Source organism: Mus caroli, unplaced genomic scaffold, assembly GCF_978045245.1.
Source record: "Mus caroli unplaced genomic scaffold, Mus_caroli_1 scaffold_1, whole genome shotgun sequence".
In the NCBI taxonomy this organism is placed as follows: domain Eukaryota; kingdom Metazoa; phylum Chordata; class Mammalia; order Rodentia; family Muridae; genus Mus; species Mus caroli.
In genome coordinates this window covers 127,596,272-127,616,502 of record NW_028227256.1, presented here as the reverse complement: position 1 = coordinate 127,616,502, position 20,231 = coordinate 127,596,272, and the positions used below count along the sequence as shown (strand labels likewise).

Here is a 20,231-nt window from a genome sequence, read left to right as displayed (position 1 = left end):
CTAAGCATGTGCTGTGACAAAGGAAGTTGCAACATTTTTCTCTTTTTTCTTTTTATAGAGTAAGAAGTAGGGAAAAAACCCATCTTCCAGTAAACTTCAAAAAAAAAAAAGTGTAGTCCTTGATGGTTTATTGTCCGTTGTCCGCCTCCACCTCCCTGTCTTTTTCTTATGTAGTCTTTTTAGGGCTTTCTTTCCTGTCTGCACTTTCTGTCCTTCTCAAGCTCTGAGAACCTGCCCTTGCAGCAGGCCAGCTTGTCTCTAGAGAGGGAAGTAGCCATGACTTGGCCTGAAAATCTTGAGAAAGCTCCTGTTTGTGCTCTCCGCATGTCTGTTCACACTCTCAGAAGGTTGTTGGCCCTCCTTGGATGTTGAGGGCTGTTTGAATGGAAGATGTGGGCCCTGATGCCCACCCTCCCTGCCATCTGCGTCTGGGCTCATGTGGTATTTCATAAGGTCGAAGCAGCCATTGTTTCTCAACTCCAGTAACCACCTTCTTGGTAGCTGTGGACTGTGTGCATAAGCAGTGTGTGTGAGGCCGAGAGATCAAAGCTTGAACAATCACTCATGTCAATGTGGAATTTGGTCATGTTTGATTTAGGCCTCTGGGCTGGAGCTGGGCAGGAGTCCAGTTGTATTTGGGAATGTAGAGATGATATATTTTCATGATGAAAACTTTGTGAGACTTGAAAAGTTGAGAACTTAACTGACTTCCTTTATTTCTTTGCTCAGATTAATGTCCTTTGTCTTAGCTTTCTGTACTTCAACACAATCCCAGGATTCCAGTGCAAACCAGTGTTGAGGTCCCAGCTTTGGTCCTCTAAGGCTGTTATGGGGCCTCTTTTGGAATGAGGGCTCCTTACTGGTAGGGTGTTGAACTGCCCAGGGCAGAGGTTGAATTAATTGTCTTCCTAGGGAGAAAAAGGTAAAAGTCCTCTTGGTGAGAGTCTTTGTTTCTTGAACTTCAAGCCCTGGGAACATAAGATTTCTCCTTTCTTGCTGTTTTTTGTTTTTTTGTTTTTTGTTTTTGTTTTTTTTTTTTTTACTTAATCATCCTGTCTTCAGGCTGGAGAGGAGTAGAAGGAGTGGGGTCAGAATTTTGACCCCTGGATTCCATAGTTGAGTACATAAGTCCTATTCTGAAGAAACCTTGCTGGCCAATATGAGAACAGCTCTCGTGTTCTCAGATGTAGTTATCTAAATTGAAATGAAATAAGCACTATTTCCATCTGCAGTGCCCCAGGAATGGGCTGCTGGCTGCTGGATTATGCAGCACAATGAGAGGGGAGAGGATATTCTGTCCGCACAGAACGTTTTCTGGATACAGTCATTCTATATCCGGACTCATCTGTACACGGAGGGGACTTGGGGAAGGGCAGCTAGAAACCAGTCATACGAAAGGATCTTTTATAACATCTCATCATAGACATACTCATCTAGTCTTGTGGCCCCTAACCCAAACTGACCATCAGATTCACTTGTGGATAACCATTGAAGATGCAGCTTTCTGGGCTGTTGTCCTGTGTTTTATGGAGTCCTGGATCAGACTCTGGTCCTCAGGCTTGCATGGAAAGTGCCTTTACATGCTGAGCTGAGCCACCTTGCTAGCCTATATGATAGCATTCTCATAAGCTATGTCATTATTATTATTATTAATCATCTTTCTCCCTGACTAGGAATGTATATTTTTAGACTATCCCCAAGTCAGAATTGCCCACGTCTGGCAACCACTCATCTGTCTAGCTGATTTTTTAAAAATTCTTTAGTGACAGGGGCTTTATTCTTTTTCAAGAAAACCTTACACATTAAAAATAATGTAATAACTCTGTTTGTTGAGTAAAAAAGTTTGCTCTTGATCTTGTAAAAATCCTTTGGCCCTCTTAGTCTCCCTCAGACCCATGGAAAAGTGCATCAGCCCATGTCTGTGTCTAGTCTCAGCAGATAGGCCAGCTAGCACACTGCAGGGACATTTTCAGGGAGCATCAGTAGCCAGGGGTTCTAGGGGGATGCAATGGCATTCCCAGGATCCTTTTGGCTGTCAGGCCTGGCCATGAGACTGAGGAGAGATCTGCATCCCTGGAGGATCCAGCTGGAATGGCCACAGGTACCTTTCACCCCTCCATGTCCTCTCCTGTTGTTGTCACTCTGCGTGGCTAGCATGTGCCCTCAGGGATGCCCAACTACTTCCTTCTGACACCTTGAGGGATTCAGCCATCCATATGGCTTCTGTTTAGAGATCTTCAGTAGACGCCTCTACTTCCTAAGCACAAAGCCCCCAACTGACATCACAAAGAGTGGGGTTTGATCTCTCTTTGCACCTCCAGTCTTCCAGGCAGTCCCCTTCTCTGCTGCACATGCAGACCCCCTTTTTCTCTTGACATCTTCCATATGATTATCCCTCTGCATTCTTCTTACTGGGGATTTGTCCATCTTCTGAGACTCATACAAGATCTTACCTGCCCAAATTCTACCATTCCAGGCAAACCCAACTGTAGATGGACCAGTCAGTGGCTGTTGATCATGGTCTGCACAGTCTTGAATTACTGTCACCCCCACTTCTTCTCGGGTAGCTCGGCTCCACGGGACAAGTACTGTGCTTGCTGTTTGGTGTTCCCACATGCAGGCCCAGTGCCCAGAACTCCTCAAGGTGCAGTGGTATGGCAGGAGATAATCCATATTTTTGCTTTTTTGTTCTCTTGGGAGTTTTGAAGAGGCTCTGAGGAGAGCAGGAGCCTTTGTCCCACACCAGCATCCCACCCTCAGCGCCCAGCAACTCAGCAGCTCAGCAGCTCCAGTGGGAAAAGTGATGTTTAGCAGCCAATAACCAGCAAGCAGCACTCGAGGCTCGGCTGCTTCAGAGGTAAAGCTGGTATTTAAACAGTAAAGAGTTTCAAATCAAGTATTTTAGCACCAGGCTCGGCAGCAGCTCCTGTTAACATAGTCCAGCTACAGCGACAAAGAAATGAGTAAAGCTAAAAACTTTCCAGAGCCTTGAGAAGAGTGGATGGGGAGGAGTCTGGGATGGGTGCTCGCAGCACCTGGCAGGGACCTTGATTTTGTTCTCTGGGCTGAGACTGCTTGGGGAGTAGGGAAGAAAGGCTCTCAGCATTCCCTTCAAACTCAGTGTCTCTCTCCCAGGTTGGACTAATGTTGTTGAGTGACATTGTTGTTGTTATTATGATTATCATGTGTTTGGGTATTGTGTCTGCGTGTGTGGAAGTACATGCCTTGTGCCTGTGGAGGCCAGAAGAGGGTGTTAGATTCCCTGGAACTGGTTGAATGAATTTGAGCCATCAGATAGGGATGCTGGGAATCCAACCCAGGCCCTCTGGGAGAGTGGCCAGTGCTCTTAACCACTGAGCCATCTCTCTAGCCCTGCAGTTTTATTTTTTTGTAGTGTTCCTTCAGTACTGCTTGGTGATGGCCCATGAGTTTTCTTCTGTTGCAACCAAGATGACTGAGGGAGGACTAATGTAGGGTTTCCTCCCTTCCAGGATGCACAGAGCTGGAGGAATTCCCCGGCCTCTTGATGGTACCCAGACACTAACCACAACCAGCAGCTCTGTCAACGGTGTTCTGAGAAACACATGTGCCAGGAATAGTCTGAACTTTCAGAGAACAGCAGCTGCCTTGTGAGGTCTCCCTGTTGGGTAGTATTTGAGAGTGTCTCTCTCTCTCTCTCTCTCTCTCTCTCTCTCTGTGTTTGTGTACACACTTTTGCATGTAACTGTTTGTGCTCCACCACACAGAGCAGGAGATATCTTTCAAGGTCAGCTTCATTGTGAGCAAAGTAGAAAATTTCCACCCCAAGAAAACAAAGAGGGGGCCATCCCAAGGTATAAGTGCTATGTTTGCCACACCCAAAGTGGGGATCTATTTAGTAAATAGTTTCCCTTGGGGGAGTAAGGAATACTGTTTTCAAGTTTGAAAGAAAAATTGAGATGTGTAATTTGAATATGAAGGTTTTGATCAATGGTGGTGACCTGCCTGTCTGAGTGTGTGTCTTTGCTGTGCCTGAGTGTGTGTCCTTGCTGTGCCTGAGTGTGTGTCCTTGCCTGTGCCTGAGTGTGTGCCCTTGCTGTGCCTGAGTGTGTGTCCCTGTCTGTGTCTGAGTGTGTGTCCCTGTCTGTGTCTGAGTGTGTGTCCCTGTCTGTGTCTGAGTGTGTATCCCTGCCTGTGTCTGAATGTGTGTCCCTGCCTGTGTCTGAGTGTGTGTCCTTGCCTGTGCCTGAGTGTGTGTCCCTGTCTGTGTCTGAGTGGGTGTCCCTGTCTGTGTCTGAGTGTGTGTCCCTGTCTGTGCCTGAGTGTGTGTCCCTGTCTGTGTCTGAGTGTGTGTCCCTGTCTGTGTCTGAGTGTGTATCCCTGCCTGTGTCTGAATGTGTGTCCCTGCCTGTGTCTGAGTGTGTGTCCTTGCCTGTGCCTGAGTGTGTGTCCCTGTCTGTGTCTGAGTGGGTGTTCCTGTCTGTGTCTGAGTGTGTGTCCCTGTCTGTGCCTGAGTGTGTGTTCCTGTCTATGTCTGAGTGTGTGTTCCTGTCTGTGTGCCATTACTTATGTGGTTCTCAATAGGATGGTTGGATGAGAAGTACCCAGGAATTCTTACTGTCAAGGACTGTGATCTTCCTCCTGCTCCATTCAGGTTTCTCTGCTGGAATTAGGGGTGCTGGTGGCTGAGCTCACCTAGGTCATGTGATGCTTATGGTGTTGATGACGTTCATCATAGGTCTGGACATGGAGTCCAGCCATGCAGGTGCTCTGACAGTGTAAGGTGGCTGGTGAGGGTTGAGGCAGGAAGACTTCATAAGGGAATAAAACTAGCTGGCTCAGTGCTTAAGGTCACTTGTTATCTTGCAGAGGATCTGGGTTTGTTTCCTGGCAGCTTACAGTTGTCTGAAACTCCAGTTCCAGGGGCTCTGACACCTTCTGGCCACCTTGGGTATTGTGTTCATGTGTTGCACTTACAGACAAGACATGCAGACAAAACACTCATATACATAAAGTAAAAATAGACTACTGTGATGTGATGTGAATAATGTGTAAATTCTGTCTGTCTTCCTAGGTTTTAATAATTCCTGCAGAAGCGTCATCACTACTCGACCCAAATAGCAGAGGTGCTGTGTGTGTGTGTGTGTGTGTGTGTGTGCATGTGCAGTCACTGGCCTGCTCCTTTCCCTCTTGATGAAGTCATAGAAAAGGAACCGTAAGCAAGGTGGTTCTTTACCCCACGTACTGGAAGGTATAATTTAGGGAGTAGGCAGTGTTATGAAGGAAGGGGCTGCTCACTTTTCCAAACTCTAAGGCGAATCCTCGAGGGTTCCATGGGTGGGAGCTGTTCTGCAAGTGTGTGTTCCACATTAAAGGCCTGAGAAGTTCTCAGCAGCAGTCGGTTATGCTTTGTGGTTTGGACCCAAAGGTCTTTGTCTCTCTGGCTTTCTCCCTATCTCTGTCGCTCTGCTTCTCTATCTCTGTCTGTTTCTCTCTGTGTCTGTCTCTGTCTCTCTGTCTCTCTGTCTGTCTCTGTCTCTTCCATCATTAGCATCTTATGGCCTACTGTCTGAGAAGTAACAATAACTTCTCCTTCTCTGAAAGAACTGCCCAGTGATTCACAGTCACCTGAACTGAGCTAACACCTGTTGCAGAGGTTTGAAAAAGCGGTGTGTTTGTTGTGTGTGTGCATGTGTATGTATGTATGCATGTGTGCTGTCGGGAGGGGGGATGGTGGACGAGGGATCCAGCAGGTGGCTTCTGTTAAAGGTGGCTCTGCCTGAAGCCCTTTTGCTTTGTATTTCTGGGGAAGCTTTGTCCTGCCTTGGAAGCAATGAATAGCAGCTACATCTGTCGAGCCTGGGAAGTGCAGTTTGCAGTGTGGGGGTGAATGAGCAGTTGGCAGACACTCCTGTTAGAGGCTCAGGCTGCCCAGAGCTTCTTGGTATTAGGAGGGAAAGGAGGGGCTGGGGGTCCTTAGGCAGCTGCTTGCTAATCCTGGCCATGGGAGGAGTGAGATTTAGCCTGCTTTTCTCTCTCTGCATTCTTTTCTGACTACAATGCCAGGCAGCTATACTGACCCTTGAGGGAACAGCTAGGAAGAAGCAGGTGACTTGGAGGTTTTCTCTCTTCCTTGCTGGCTTTGAACAACAGAAGATAAAGGCTTTCACTTCACTCTTCATACTGAAATTCAGAATTGTGAAATACATTGAGATAGATTGACTAAGGATTGTGGAGGTTTAAAAATACTTTTTAATTAAAATAAATGTTTTTCTATTTTATATGTATCATGTTTTGCCTGTGTGTGTTTTTTTTTTTTTCTGAGTACCACATACATGCCTGGTGCTGTGGGGGCCAGAAGAGGGTGTCAGATCCCCAGGGACTGGAGTTACCATCTGTGTGCTGGGAATTGAACCCAGGTCCTGTGGAAGAGTAGCCAGTGCTCTTAACCACTGAATCATCTCTCCAGCCCTTTCTTATATTTTTTCAGAGTCCTTATTGGAATTGTTTTTAGAGCATTGTTGGTATTGGTTGAAGGTGAATGAATGATTTGTAGATGTCAGGTGCCCTGAGAAATCTCTGAAAAGGCCTAACTGGATTCTTTACCTGGAACAAACCTAGGCCAAGAGGGTTTCCAGAGGAAGTTGAGGGCTTCAGTGTTCTTCCTGAGCAACCTGTAGGGAGTCTGGTTATTTCTCTCTCTCTCTCTCTCTCTCTCTCTCCTTCCTTCCTTCCTTCCTTCCTTCCTTCCTTCCTTCCTTCCTTCCTTCCTTCGTTTTTGTTTTTGAGACAGAGTTACTTTGTGTAACAGTCCTGGCTGTCCTGGAGCTCACACTGTAGACCATGCTGACCTTGAACTTCCAGATCCACCTGCCCAGTGCTGGGATTAAAGGCATAGTGTGATTGTTTCTAAGAAAATCTGTACTGAGGCACAAGTAGGAGTCAGCTGCTTCCTGGGGTTGTATGCTGGCACTGCTGGGAGGTCTCAGCATGATTTAGCTAGGTTTCCTATCTCTGTTGTACTGGTTTAATTGTTTTTAGTCTGCCTTTTCCCATTCGAGTTTTTACAGAGGGGTTAGTATGTCTTCAGCAAGAACTAAGTGGGGTGTCCTTCATTTTCGGCTCTGGCATGTTCTCTGGTCTCATATGTAACTAGAGGCCCAGTTACTGAAATGGGGGAGTGGCAATCCTTGTGGAGAAAGGCCCCACGCTGGTCCTAACTACTTGTCCAGAGACTGGGGAGGCCAGCTATGCTATGAGAAGTGGTGGACTTAGCCACTACTGCCAACTGGGGTTGTGCCTGCAGACTCCAAACCTCCAGGGCATCTGGAAAGACCAGGAGCTGCAACTCCCCAAGACTGTTCTCTGCTAGGAGAGGAACCTCCTCACTGAGGTAGAGGTGGGCTGAGGGGTGGAGAAGGCCTGAACACATGAGAGGAGTGTGAGACGGCTCCCCCAATCAACTGGGGATGCGTCACTGCTAATGGGAAGACCTTTAGATATCCTCCAGATGAATTGGTCATGATGGAAACTCATCCCCCTCATGGAGCTTTATGTATTTAGAAATCTTCACTTTTTCCAGGTTGTGACAGGCAGTGTCAGCTCTTTAACCAAGCCCCTGAAGGCTAGGAAAGAGGGCGGTGACTGAGCCTAATGCTGTAGTGGCTGCCTGTCCATCATCTTCTGGCCATTACCTTTAACTGTCCTAGGGTTTGAGTCAGAATGCAGTGTGCTTGTACTGGGGAAGAGCTGACATTGTAGCACCGTTGCCTCTTTAGGCCTAGCCTGTGTCAGTGTCGTGCTTGCACGGTGGCCCATCTGGATCTAGATGACATCCTGCTATTTTGTGTGATGAGGATCTCAGGGGTTTCCCTTGGGACTTTCTCCTCGATCTGCAGGCTCCTCTTTTGGGGTCTTGACCTCTGTACCGGTTACTTTGTTGCCATGATAAAGCATCATGACCAAACAAAGGCCAAACACAGGCAATTTAAGGAGAGTTTATTTTGGCTTACAGTTTCAGAGGGGTGAGAACCCATCATGGCAGACAGAGGCATGATAGCTAGCAGGTGGCACGTTAGCAGGAGCAGGAACTAAGAGAGTATATCTTGAAGTGCAGGGGACAAACTGGAAGTGGGGCTTTTAAACACTCAAAGATCCCCAGTTAATATTTTCTACTCCAACTAGGCTGTCATCTCTTCAAACAGTGCCAACATCTGGGGACCCTGTGTTGAAATGCCTGAGTCTGTACGGGACGTTTCTCATTTAAACCACCATAGCCTCTGAGCTGTCACTCATCCACCTATCTTTTTTTTTTTTTTTTTGGTTTTTCGAGACAGGGTTTCTCTGTATAGCCTTGGCTGTCCTGGAACTCACTTTGTAGACCAGGCTGGCCTCGAACTCAGAAATCCGCCTGCCTCTGCCTCCCGAGTGCTGGGATTAAAGGCGTGTGCCACCACGCCCGGCTTCCACCTATCTTTTACCTCATACCCATGGCCTAGCAGTTGTTTTGCTTTGTGAGACATTTTTATTTGAAATGCATATTCCCTCTTTTAAGATCCCGAGTCCTGAAGCTCCAAATGATTCAGGTCCCTGGAAACCAAAAGGGCGAGGATGAGAGAGATCTTAGCTGGTTTTAGGCATTGATAGCCAGGAGGGGTTCACTGGTGTCCTGTGCTTTTCTGGGGAGACCCACAGGGTCTCCTTGCACCAGGCATGTCTTAGATCACACGAGGAAGAAAACGGTGAAAGTGACTTGTCTGTAGTTTCTCAGTAAGCTAATTGTAGCATTAAGTTAACACCAGCTTGCTCTGCTTTCCCACATATTCTTGATCTCTCAGCAAAGTCCATCACATGTTATCTGTGGGGCCAGATTTAGATGATTTGTGTCAGGGGTGGGGACAGAGAAGGTAATCTTAAAATTATTGAAACTGGACTTTTGAAAAATATGTGATTTTTTTTTTCACCCAGAAAATTTATTTCTTTAATTGTCTTTGGCTTCCATAATATTCTTTGTGCCAGAAACAGACACACACACACACACACACACACACACACACACACAGAAAGCTGGGGCTAAGGGAGGGGGCATCTACTTATTGATTCAGATGCTTGCTGTGGCTCACCTGCGGAGTGGAGCATCCATGGTCCAGGGCTGCTTGGACTTGAGGCTACTTCTTGAGGAGTCCTTGGTGAAGCAGCAGGCTCCTGCTTTTGGCCTGTGTAGATCTGATCTGCTGGAGATGAGCAGAGGTCTGATTGACATCTGTGTATTTGGTTTTTATCTAGAAAAGTGGTTTCTAGAGATGTTATAAATATTGAGCTGTCAAAGCTGGACAGAAACATGCTCTCACCCCTGCACTGGGCGTTGATCTCTTCCGCTCAGGCTAGGATGGGTGGGACTTGTTTCTGACTGTCACATAATGATGCAGCTGGTCCCATAGGAGTAGGAATTGATAATATCCAAGGTCTGAGTGCCTTGCATTTGCTCTGTGCTGGCTAGAGTTGCATGTCACCAGGTCAGCCTGGCCTTCCACAGTTCTTACGTTGAGTGACCCTTTTGTGGGCTGAAAGGAGCACCCTGTATACTTTACTCCTGTGACCTCCAGCCTCCTTTTGGTCCCGTGTGGTGCAGGAGCCTGGCTGTTCTTTCTCTTTTTTGCCTTACTATGATGTGTGGTTAACATTATCTGCTCAGCCACCTCGTTCTTGCATTGGCCATTTACCATATTGTTCTGTCACCCTTTGCACTCTGAGCTGACCTGTCCGAACAGTTCATCGTATTTGCAGGGACTTCAGAGTGGGTTAGACACCAGCGCATGACACCTTGTACTTCCAGTATGCATTTGCACTAGAATCTAGTATTTGCTAATGTGTGCGGCTCTCTGTCTCTGTCTCTCTCTCTTTTTTGGTAAAATTAAATAGCAATGAGATACAAAAATCTTAATTTGATGAAGCTTAACAGGGGTTCCATATAAAACCCCAGTCTCTATAGCAAAAAGCTTATTACTTTAGTAAATTCCTCCATGCTCTCTCAATGGTACCAATATATACCCCTTGACAAGATGAACACACACACACACACACCACTCCACTCTTGTATGTATGTGTGTGTGTGCGCGCCTGTGTGTATGCATGTATGTATATATGTATGTGCATGCCTGTGTGCATGCGTGAACGACCTGTGGTGTGAGGTTTATCCACATGGTTGCATGTGCTGGCGGTCTGTTACTCCCTGTGCTGAGTCCTGTTTCATTGTGTGGGCACGATAGTTGCTTATCTTCTCTCCTGTGGATGGGCGTTTGGGTTGTCTCCAGCTTTGAGAACGGAGGACTCAAGCTCCAAGAGCTTCCCACACAGGTCTTTTTCTTGTGAGCCTAGTGTTTTCATCTCTCCCGGGGAAGTAGCTGGCGTGTGATTGCATGGGTACTGGAGGCTGCCTATTCCTGGCCAGCTGCCCTGCCTTCTGACTGTCTGAGATTAGGGCGAGCCCACTCTTCAGCTGAGTTACTCTCCCCAAGAGAGTGGGCTTTCCTTGGAGCCTGCCCAACTTTTTCCAGAAGAGGAAAATGGCAGTCTTATAAGACTTTATCATTGTTGACCTGCTTGCTGCCACTGAGAAACATAGAATTTAGTCTGCTTTGGGCCCCTGACTCCCCTTTGAGGGCTGTCTCTTCAGGCCTGTTGCTCTAGTTTTGTGGACTGTTTCTCTTGTGTTGTGGTCCTCAGATCTGCCACAGCGTGGTTTTCCTCTTCTGAGCAGGGGCATAGTTTTCTCTGTGTGGCCTAGAGCCTAGCTGCGGCACCCTGGGTGTGGTATGTGTGTGTGCAGTGCAGACCGTGGGTGGTGCTGTGCCGTGCCAGATGAGTTATTGTCCATCACAGTGCTGCCCATCCGACTGACTGACGTTGCTGTTAAGATACTCAGCGTGATGTCACATTGAATCCTTGATACCCAAAACAGGAGCTGCACACATTCTGTTTGCTCTTGTCTCATTTAATCGCTGCTTCTAGCTGATGAAAAAACTACTGCTAAAATTAGCTTTATCGGCACCCTGGTTTAAACCAGCCTTTCTTAGCTGTGGTCTTATTGACTAGACGCATCGTTGTGCTAGGGGCCAGGGAGAGTGGGGGTAGGGTCGAAGTTGATGTTGTCCTGGGCTTTGTAGGAATGAGCAACATTAAGGCTTTCACTGCTTAGATGCAGTTGCCGTGTGCTCCCCAAAGCAGTGATAATGAACACTTATGCCAGATAACTGCCAAGTGTGCCCTGGGGCAAGCATCAGTGTAGTTTGGTGGTACCACACTCACTAAAGATGGAACTATACAGAGAAGACAGCGTGGCCCCTACACAGGACATGCACATCCGTGAAGCAATCCATCACTTTCCAGAGGATGGGTCTCTGCTAGGTTTGTGGGGCAACATTTAGTTCCCTTGGAGTCTTTTGTTCCTGCTGATCAGGAAGTAGAATGAAGTGGTCTTGATGGGGGGAGGGTCAGCCTAGTTTGAAAACAGGTCCAAGCTGTTGCTTTTTTCCTAAAGCTAATCATTATGGATCTCTAGTGTACATACTTCCAAGTTACGTGTTTTGTGTGGTCTTCATTTTCTAACGTTCATGAGTTTCACCGACTACAGATGGAATGACCAGTCCTCGGCAGCGTGGCTCAGCTTTCGGCTGCCATGGTGTATTAGCATTGAGTGATTGTGTGGAGGACAAACTTCGCTGTGAGCTCCCGAGTGCGCAGGTCACCGTGCACATGGTAGTATTGTGAGCAGTGACCAATCTTTTTACGGTCAGTTGGTTATTGGTCGGCAGGCCATCTGGGAAGGTTTGTGCTTCTGTTTCTTCCTTGTCTCTAACGGAGAAACTTATGGCATATTTTGATACATATTTGATACACATTTAGATACTATCACTGTCTGCATTAAGTGGCTGAGGGTAGTGTAGATTGAGAAAATGAAGTCATTGGTTAAGGCCAGGCAAGGTTGAAGTTGGTATTTGAATGAACTTTAGAACTATGCCTTTAGTCACAATTCTTTACACCCTTAGTTTTTCTTAGAAATAGCTTAATAACAAAAACCAACAACAAGTACGTTTACTGCAGGAGGCACAGATCTAAGCCCAGTTTTGTTAGCCCCTCCCTGAGGAAGATACATTATTGTCCCATTCTGTGTGGAAGGGGACTGGAGGCCTGACGATAGGAACCTCCTTGGGGCCACTGCCCAGATGGTGGCAGACTGGCTGGGTCCACCCTAGGCAGGCAGACAGAGCCTTTGCTCCCTGGTATCTGGAGCGACTCCTGTGACAAGGTTCCTTCCTCCTCTGCTGTTGTAGTGACTCAGGAAATACTAACAGGTCTTGGAGGTGATTTTTGCCTCATTTTTTCTCCTACTGCGTCTTAAAGCAAAAGCAGAAACAAGAAACCCTGTTGCCCAGGCCACGCCTGATCGTCTCTGTCTGTTCTTTCCGTACTGCAGATTTCATAAGCTTGTTGTCGGTGATGTTGTTAGTCAGCTCAGTAGTAAAATATTAGACAAAGCCAGGGATGGCATTCCTTGTTTTTGTCATGGGGTGGACTCTCTGAGTTAATCCGCAAGCAGATTTTTATGGACTACCTCTCACGTGCCGTGTATTGGGGACTTACAACTTGGAACCAAAGAATGGACCAGACATTGCCTTGGTCTGTGGGAGAAGATACCTATTGTGAGTAACACCAGTGTTTTTAGCTTTTGCTTTGTTATGACCAAACACCTTAACAAAAACCATCCGAGGAAGGGTTTAGAGAGTCCAGTCCATAGTCAACGTGGCCCCATGTGCTTGGAGGAACGTAGTAAAAGAGAGCTGTTTATGGGAAATAACAAGATGGGGAGCTGGTGACAGAATCCACTCAAGGACTTACCTTTAGTGACCTGCCTTCTCTAGTCAGGTTTCAACCTCTTAAAGTGTCCAGAACCTCCCAAAATAGCACCACCATGGGGGCCTAAGCATAATTTAGTAACTCTTTGAGACAAGAAATGCTAGTCACTGGCCGTGATTTCTCAGGGAGCCCAGGCTGGATGGTGAAGGCCTAGCTGATGATCTGCCCCAGAGCTTTACCAGAGATGGTGCATGTAAAACAGTCATGTGTTTGGTCTTACTTTAAAACAAGCACTAACTCTGTACCTCTTAGTGGGTACAGTGTTAGCACTCTTGATTGCGGATTGCTTCCTTTCCCATGTTTAGCATGTTCTAGTCTGACATCGAGTCGTCGTGCTAGAACAGATGGGCAGAGTAGCCATGGACATCCCCCCAATTTCTGTTCCCAACAGGGGGGCACTTCCTCCCTGATCAGTTTTGACTTTGGCTGCAGTGTCTAGTTCACGTGCAGAGGCACTCTGCTCTCTTTTCCTGAGCTGACACCCACTCTTGCTAGCAGTTTTTAGGTCTTGGGACCCATCTTTCAGTACCTCACTTTCCCTGTGATTAGGTGATACTAGAGCTCACATTTATGATGCTACTCTGATAGGGAAAGTAATTCCTAAAAGTTTAAAGGGGCTGAGCAGTGGTGGCGCACGCCTTTAATCCCAGCACTTGGGAGGCAGAGTCAGAGGCAGAGGCAGGCGGATTTCTGAGTTCCAGGACGGCCAGGACTACACAGAGAAACCCTGTCTCGGAAAAAAAAAAGGAAAAAGAAAAGAAAAAAAAACTTTAAAGGAAAATCAAAATGGAAGATGTTTTAATTGTAGAAAGCAAAGTCATCTGGAAAGGCAAGGTGTTTCTAGAAATAATAATTTTTCTAGAGATAATCCAGAAAGAAGGCCTCAGACTAAATTTTAGAGTATGCAGAAGGTATGGTATAACCCAGCATTGGACTAATGAATATAAGTCAACAAGGGCTAGGCAGGGTAACCCTTTGCCATTGGGAAATGCCCTAGGGAGCCTCCCAAAGACCCCAGTACCAAATTCCATTCAATCATTTCCTGACACCGTTGGGGAAACTCTTCCATAGAGCAATTAAAAGACTTAGTGCCTGTTTTGAAATACAATTCTGCTCTGGATATCCTCAAGATCAGAAGAGTGTCAGTGGATAAAACAAAGAATTCAGGGGACACCAGAAAACAAATATTTTGGCAAACTGCTACAAATGATCAGAGACCAAAGCTAAAAATACAAATAAATGGCATTGAAATTGAAGGCTTAGTAGACACAGGAGCAGATGTAACAATAATTTCACCAAGATCTTGGTGTCCAGATTGGCCTCTTCAGCAGGTAAGTATTCAGTTTCTAGGGATTGAAACTTTATCTCAGGTAAAACAAAGTGCAAGATGGGTGAGTGTATAGGGCCAGAAGGACAGAGGAAAATGAAAGCCACATGTTGCTAATGTATTCATGAATTTATGGGGATGTGATTTGTTGCAGCAATGGAAAAAACAGATTAACATTCCTCCAACCTCAGAAACAAACCATAAAATAAAGAATATTTCTGAGAAAAATATTAAAAGGCATTATCAGGAGCAGTCACAGACTGTCCAGGCTGGCCAGAAGCAGGGCACAAGGGCTGCAGAGACACTGGACAGTAGGAAAAGCTGAGTTAAATCAGTGGACAGACACTGGGCAGTAGGAAAAGCTGAGGTAAATCAGCTGAGAGACACTGGACAGTAGGAAAAGCTGAGTTAAATAGGCCTGTATATTTTAAAGATGTGTGAACCGCAAATGGAAACTGGAATATGTATTACGTTCGGGAAGAGGTTTTGACTTTGTTTCCACAGGAGAAAAAAGCTGTGGATACCATCAAAATTGATAAAGTTTAGATTCAGACAGGAGAGACCTCTTGAATAGGAGAGTTGATAGTTCATCAAACAGCTTGGTCATTCAGTCCAAATTAACTTATAAAGACTAACACATGTCTTTCATCTGATAAGGCATGAAAAAATAAAAATAAATAATATTTTCAAATGATAATTTCCGAGAGGCATACTTACCGTACTGTCTTGTCTCCTAACTCCATGGTCGAATGTCAGACTGTAGATTGCATGTAGCCCACACCATCTTGAACCTCAGCTTTCGAGTTTTCTTTTTAAATAAAAAGAATATTTTTGTTGTTTGGTATTTAAAGCCACAGGTAAGAGATTTAAGGTATTTTATGATATTCAAAGGGTTACTACAGTTCAAACTTGTTTTCTAAATCTCTGTTAGGTGATCTGGAGCCTAGAAAACAGAGTTTTTTTCTAAATTCCAGAGTTACAGTGAACAAGGTAGTGTTGTGTGCCTTTAATCCCATCACCATGGGACAAAACTCAGATACAGTTTCTAATTAGTATCTTTGCACACTAGAGAAACCACATACCATGTTTAAGGAATTCATATTCAGGTGGGGAATCCCAGCATCTGGGAGGCAGAGGCAGGCACTTAAGAATTACAGTGATTTAAATTTGAAAGCCACTTGCAAAAGGCAGGCTGAAATTCAAAGTGAATGGCCTTTATGATCTAAAAATAAATACACTTAAACCTTGAAAAAATATATGCAAAGAGAAAGGAGAATACAGGTATATTTATCCACTAAAGTATATTTAGTTTCAAAAGAATTCTTTAAAATTTCAATGGAAAGGATACTTTTTCTGTTGCATTTTGCCCTAGGAAAGATATTCTGCCAAAGACTGATCAAAAAAAAAAAAAAAAAAAAACCCAAGTAGGGGAGGGTTTTGCTTTCATCTTTCCAGTAGAATAAGAGATATATTTTACATCTGGCATTCAGCTTGGTTGGAAGAAAAATCCAACTTGATTGGAGAAGAAGAGAACCTCTAATGTTGCAGAAGGCAGAAGACATCTGAGAACACTGCAGGGGGAGGCCAGGAGACGCCTGACAAAAGGCCGCAGAGGAGACAGTAGCCTGGGATCCTCTCCAGAGGAAGAAGCATCGAGTCTTTACGTTGGGCTGGATGCCCGGAGACGCTCGGGAAGCTCAGAAGCCGGACAACAACGCAGGAGACAGCAAATCTTGAGAGAATCACAGCCATCCCAAAAGACAATTTTAATTATATAGACAGACTCTTCCTGCATGAAAAAACAGGAACTTCCATTTCAGGTCATTTGAGAGCAAGGGTAGGAGTTGGGGATAGAAATGTCACTTGAAAAAGTCAGCACAGTACTCATTGCAATTGTGACCATCAGGGTAAACCCCTACCTACTTTCAATTGCAATCTTCTATTTTTCCTCCTGGAAAAATAGCTCTACAACAAGAAAAATTGGCCATGGTACTACAAAATCTTGAGAGACAAAAGACAGGAGATGCAAAAGAACAGGAACTGCTTAATTGTGAAGCTGTGGTACCTAATGCAATTGAGGCTTAAGATACATGGCCCAAGCCGGGCAGTGGTGGCGCACGCCTTTAATCCCAGCACTTGAGAGGCAGAGGCAGGTGGATTTCGGAGTTCGAGGCCAGCCTGGTCTACAGAGTGAGTTTCAGGACAGCCAGGGCTATACAGAGAAACCCTGTCTCGAAAAAGCAACAACAAAACAAGATGCACGGCCCACTGACAATGGGTAAGAGGCCTGGCTCTCTGGTGTGGCGTTGGGCATTGAAGGCGAGTGCCTAAATGTCTAGTTTATGTGTGGATTCATAAAGACCTAATTGTACCTTGGTAAATAGAAAGGGGAAATAAGATCAGATGAAAGACACTGGATTATAGAAAACAACTGCTGAATTAGATCCACCTGTATCCTTTAAAGATGTTTTACCATCAAAGTGGAACTCAGGGAGTGTGTTAAGTTGGGGAAGAGGTTTTGCCTATGAAAGGCTATTGGTTCTATCAAAATCGATAAAGATCCTATCAGAGTGATGGAAATTTCCACATGAATGGAATGACTCAAGGAGGGAAGAGACGCAGAAAGACAGAAAGCAGACAACATAAAAGGCTCAACACACCAGCTGAAGGACAGTTATTTATCAGAGGGAAAACCTTGCTCTGAAGTGAACATTTGCTGAAGATAGATGATCAGAGCTGCAGTTAGGACCATTGCATCAACAGATCTTCATGAGGACATCCAGATTGTTAAGTTTGTGGATTGGTAATTGTTTCTGTTGTAAAAAGTTAATCTGTGTACTAGTTTTAGCTTAGACAAGAAGGGGGAAATATTTCAGGATATTTGGTCAGATTGTGGACCCTGAAATTGTGTTATTTACTGAAAAAAACCTGTTTGTAGTTGTGGTGTGGTTCACCCTCTCACACACCTTTAATCCTTCTGGCTGGAATACACACACACACCCTTAATATACACCTTTAATCCCAAACCATGAAGGTGAAGTTGGTTTGTAGAAGGAAGCACCCATATTTGAAAGTGATGTCTAATTGAGTGGCAGACAAAGTGATGTATCAGAACGATTTGAGAGGATAAGATATGCCCAATCATTCTGAGAAGAGAGAGGAAAGGGAAGCTACTTAAGAAACCAGTGCAGAGAGAAGAGGGAAGGCAGTTTTACTGGGGCAGTTGTACAGAGGCAGAATGCAGAGAGAGAGCGCGAATAATGTAGACCCAGATAAAGACAGAGAATGAGAAGGAGCCAGTAGATTAGAACATATCGCCAAAGTTAATATGACATCAAGCAGAGCAATTCAGGAGAGGCTGAGAGAAGCCAGTTTGAATCAGTCAGCTTGTAGAGGAGTTTGAGCCAGAATAGCTGAATTGAACCAGTCAGCTAGAGTACAGAAAGGTAGAAAGGGTGAGCGTATTCAGCGGCAAGTCTCGGAGGCTGAAAACATTCTAGGCCTAGGTTAGATTGTACAGAGGCTGGAAGCTTCCATGATGAGGCCTCAGGTAGCAGACAGTCAGTAAGCCTAGAAGATGAAAATTACATCAGGCAAATAAAAGTTAAACTTGCACTGATCCTTGTGTCAGGGCCTCCTGCCTCCTCTGTCCTGGGTTATTGTGTTAGATTCACTTGTCGAGGTGTGGCTGTACCTTTTCAGGCAGATTCCCTTTGGGGTTTCTTCCCATTGCAGCTTTCCCTCAGGATCCAAATAGTGGTTCAAATACTGGCCTAAAACTGCAGATCTCCCCACCCCCTCTCCACCTCTGAATTTGAACAAGGTTGCTTTCTCCCAGTGCGGTGGCCTTGTTCTTGCTTTTGCTAGGGGCAGTCTGTGTTTAAGCATCATGTCTTCCCTGGGTAGTCAGCATAGAGTGGCTGTGCTTTTGCTTCTGCCTTCAGCTGGGCGAGGGATGTCGTCTGAGTAAGGTGAGACAAGACATTACCAAGTGCCCCATTCTTAGAACAGAAGTTATCATCTCTGCCATGTGTATTCTTGTGTTTGGGACATTAGCTCTGTCCTGCATCTGGGCCATGTCTCTCTCTCAGCCATTCTCCCGTGTGTTACACAGACAACTTCCACCTGCTGGGTCTCTCTTGACCCAGCATTCGAGCTGTTGTGTTTGAGTGTTCACAAATTCCTGAGTATTGACTCTCAGTTTGTAGGGCTACTTTTTCTTATCCCCTCCCCTCCCCTCCCCTCCCCTCCCCTCCCCTCCCCTCCCCTCCCCTCCCCTCCCCTCCCCTCCCCTCCCCTCCCCATTAGACCTGTTTAGATTTGTGTGCCATGAACTTTATTCAGCTAAGGTGGAGTCCAAAAGATGCTGTTGCATATCCCATTTGACTCAGGACCTGACCGTTGCTGTGGCAGAGCTAACTTACTGAGCTCCTGACCTCCTTCTTCTCTAAATAAAAAGATCTCCTCTGATTCTTATAAGTCTCACCTACTAAATACTGAAAAATTCGTCATTTTCCTTCCTATCCCTTGAACTTTAGCCCAAGGTCAGCTTGAAGAGTTTGGCATGTCTCCTTTCCAGCCGGCTTTGCCTTGATTTCTGGCAATGATGCCTTGTGACTTACTGGAAGCTGTGGCTGATGCAGTCAGTCCATTTAATCAGTTAACCCTGCCCAGTGCCAGTCACTCCTCTACGTCAGGTTTTGCACTGAGCCTCAGAAATGGAGTAGCTCTGTGTCTGTGTGTCTGTCTCTGTGTGTGAGATAATGAGAAACTGCACAGGCCTGGGAACACTGCAGGGACAGTGTCTTAGGGTTTCTGTTGCTGTGATAAAACACCGTGACCAAAACCAAAGTTGGAGAGGGAAGGGTTTATTTTTTATGCTTCCACATAAGAAAGGAATCATCAAAGGAAGTCCAGACAGGAACCCATAAGTAGGCAGGAGCTGATGCAGAGTCCATGGCGGGGTGCTACTTATTGGCTTGCTCCCCATGGCTTGTTCAGTTTTGCTTTCTATAGAACCCAGTACTACCAGCCTAGGGACAGCTCCACCTACAATGGGCCGGACCCTGCCTCACTAATCACTAGTTAAGAAAATGCCCTTCAGGCCTGCCTACAGCACAGTCTTACGGAGGTCTTTTCTCAGCTTGGGTTCCCTCCTCTTAGATGGCGTAAGATTAACAAGCACAGTTGGGGATGACCAGGATGGACGAGGGACAACAGGAGTAAATATCTGATGTTCAAACTCCTTAAAACTCAGGGAAAAAGCAAACCACTGCCTACAAACATACACGGGAGAACTTGAAGGTTGGTGTGGGGCTGACTTAGATTTATCACTTACTTCCTGGTTGGCTTTGGGCTAGTGGCTCCATTGGGCCTCAGTTGCCATCTTTGTAAGTGGAGCCAGCAATAGGTTGAATCCTGTGGGGCTCTTAGGTCTAAAGGTAGCAATATTGTCTTGTCTGAGGTGTTACTGGCATAGGATAGTTTGAGTATAAATGAAAATTCTTCATTTTGTCTTTAGATCATAATCATCTATTGGAACAGAGAGAACATCTATGTTTCTAGTCTTTCAACCTCCCAGCTAAACTACCATCAAAAGCAACTAAAGAGTTTATTTGGCTTATGGTTTCAGAGGGCTAGAGTCCATAATGGTAGGAAGGCATGTCATGCCTGCAGGGGTAGGAAGCTGGCTGTGATATGTCCGTGGGCATCGAGGAAGCAGAAGGAAGTGGGGAGACTGGACGATTTCAGAGCCACCTTAAGTGATAAACCTCTTCCAGCAAGGCTGCACATTCTGAAGGTTCCTCCAAACTCTGATTTCACTTTCTAGAAGCAGCACCAGCTGGGGACCAAGTGTTCAAACACTCCGAGCCTCTGGGGTCATTCCTCATTCAAACCAGGACTCCCGAGAAGACTGTCTGCACTGGCAGGGCGCATGTCTACACAGCTCAGAAGGAAGCTGTGGGCAGTGGAGCTTGGATCTGGTTTATTTTGCCTTCTGCAATAGTTT

General features: G+C 45.8%; 1 protein-coding gene and 1 pseudogene across 2 annotated transcripts in view; both read left to right on the top strand.

Annotated features, from left to right (window-relative positions):
* The window catches only part of Mapkapk2 (MAPK activated protein kinase 2), a 46,302-nt gene that overhangs the window by 13,154 nt on the left and 12,917 nt on the right, over nt 1-20,231 (top strand). The gene's annotated exons all lie outside the window — the stretch shown is intronic.
* On the top strand, nt 11,263-11,363 carry LOC115032392 (U6 spliceosomal RNA; annotated as a pseudogene).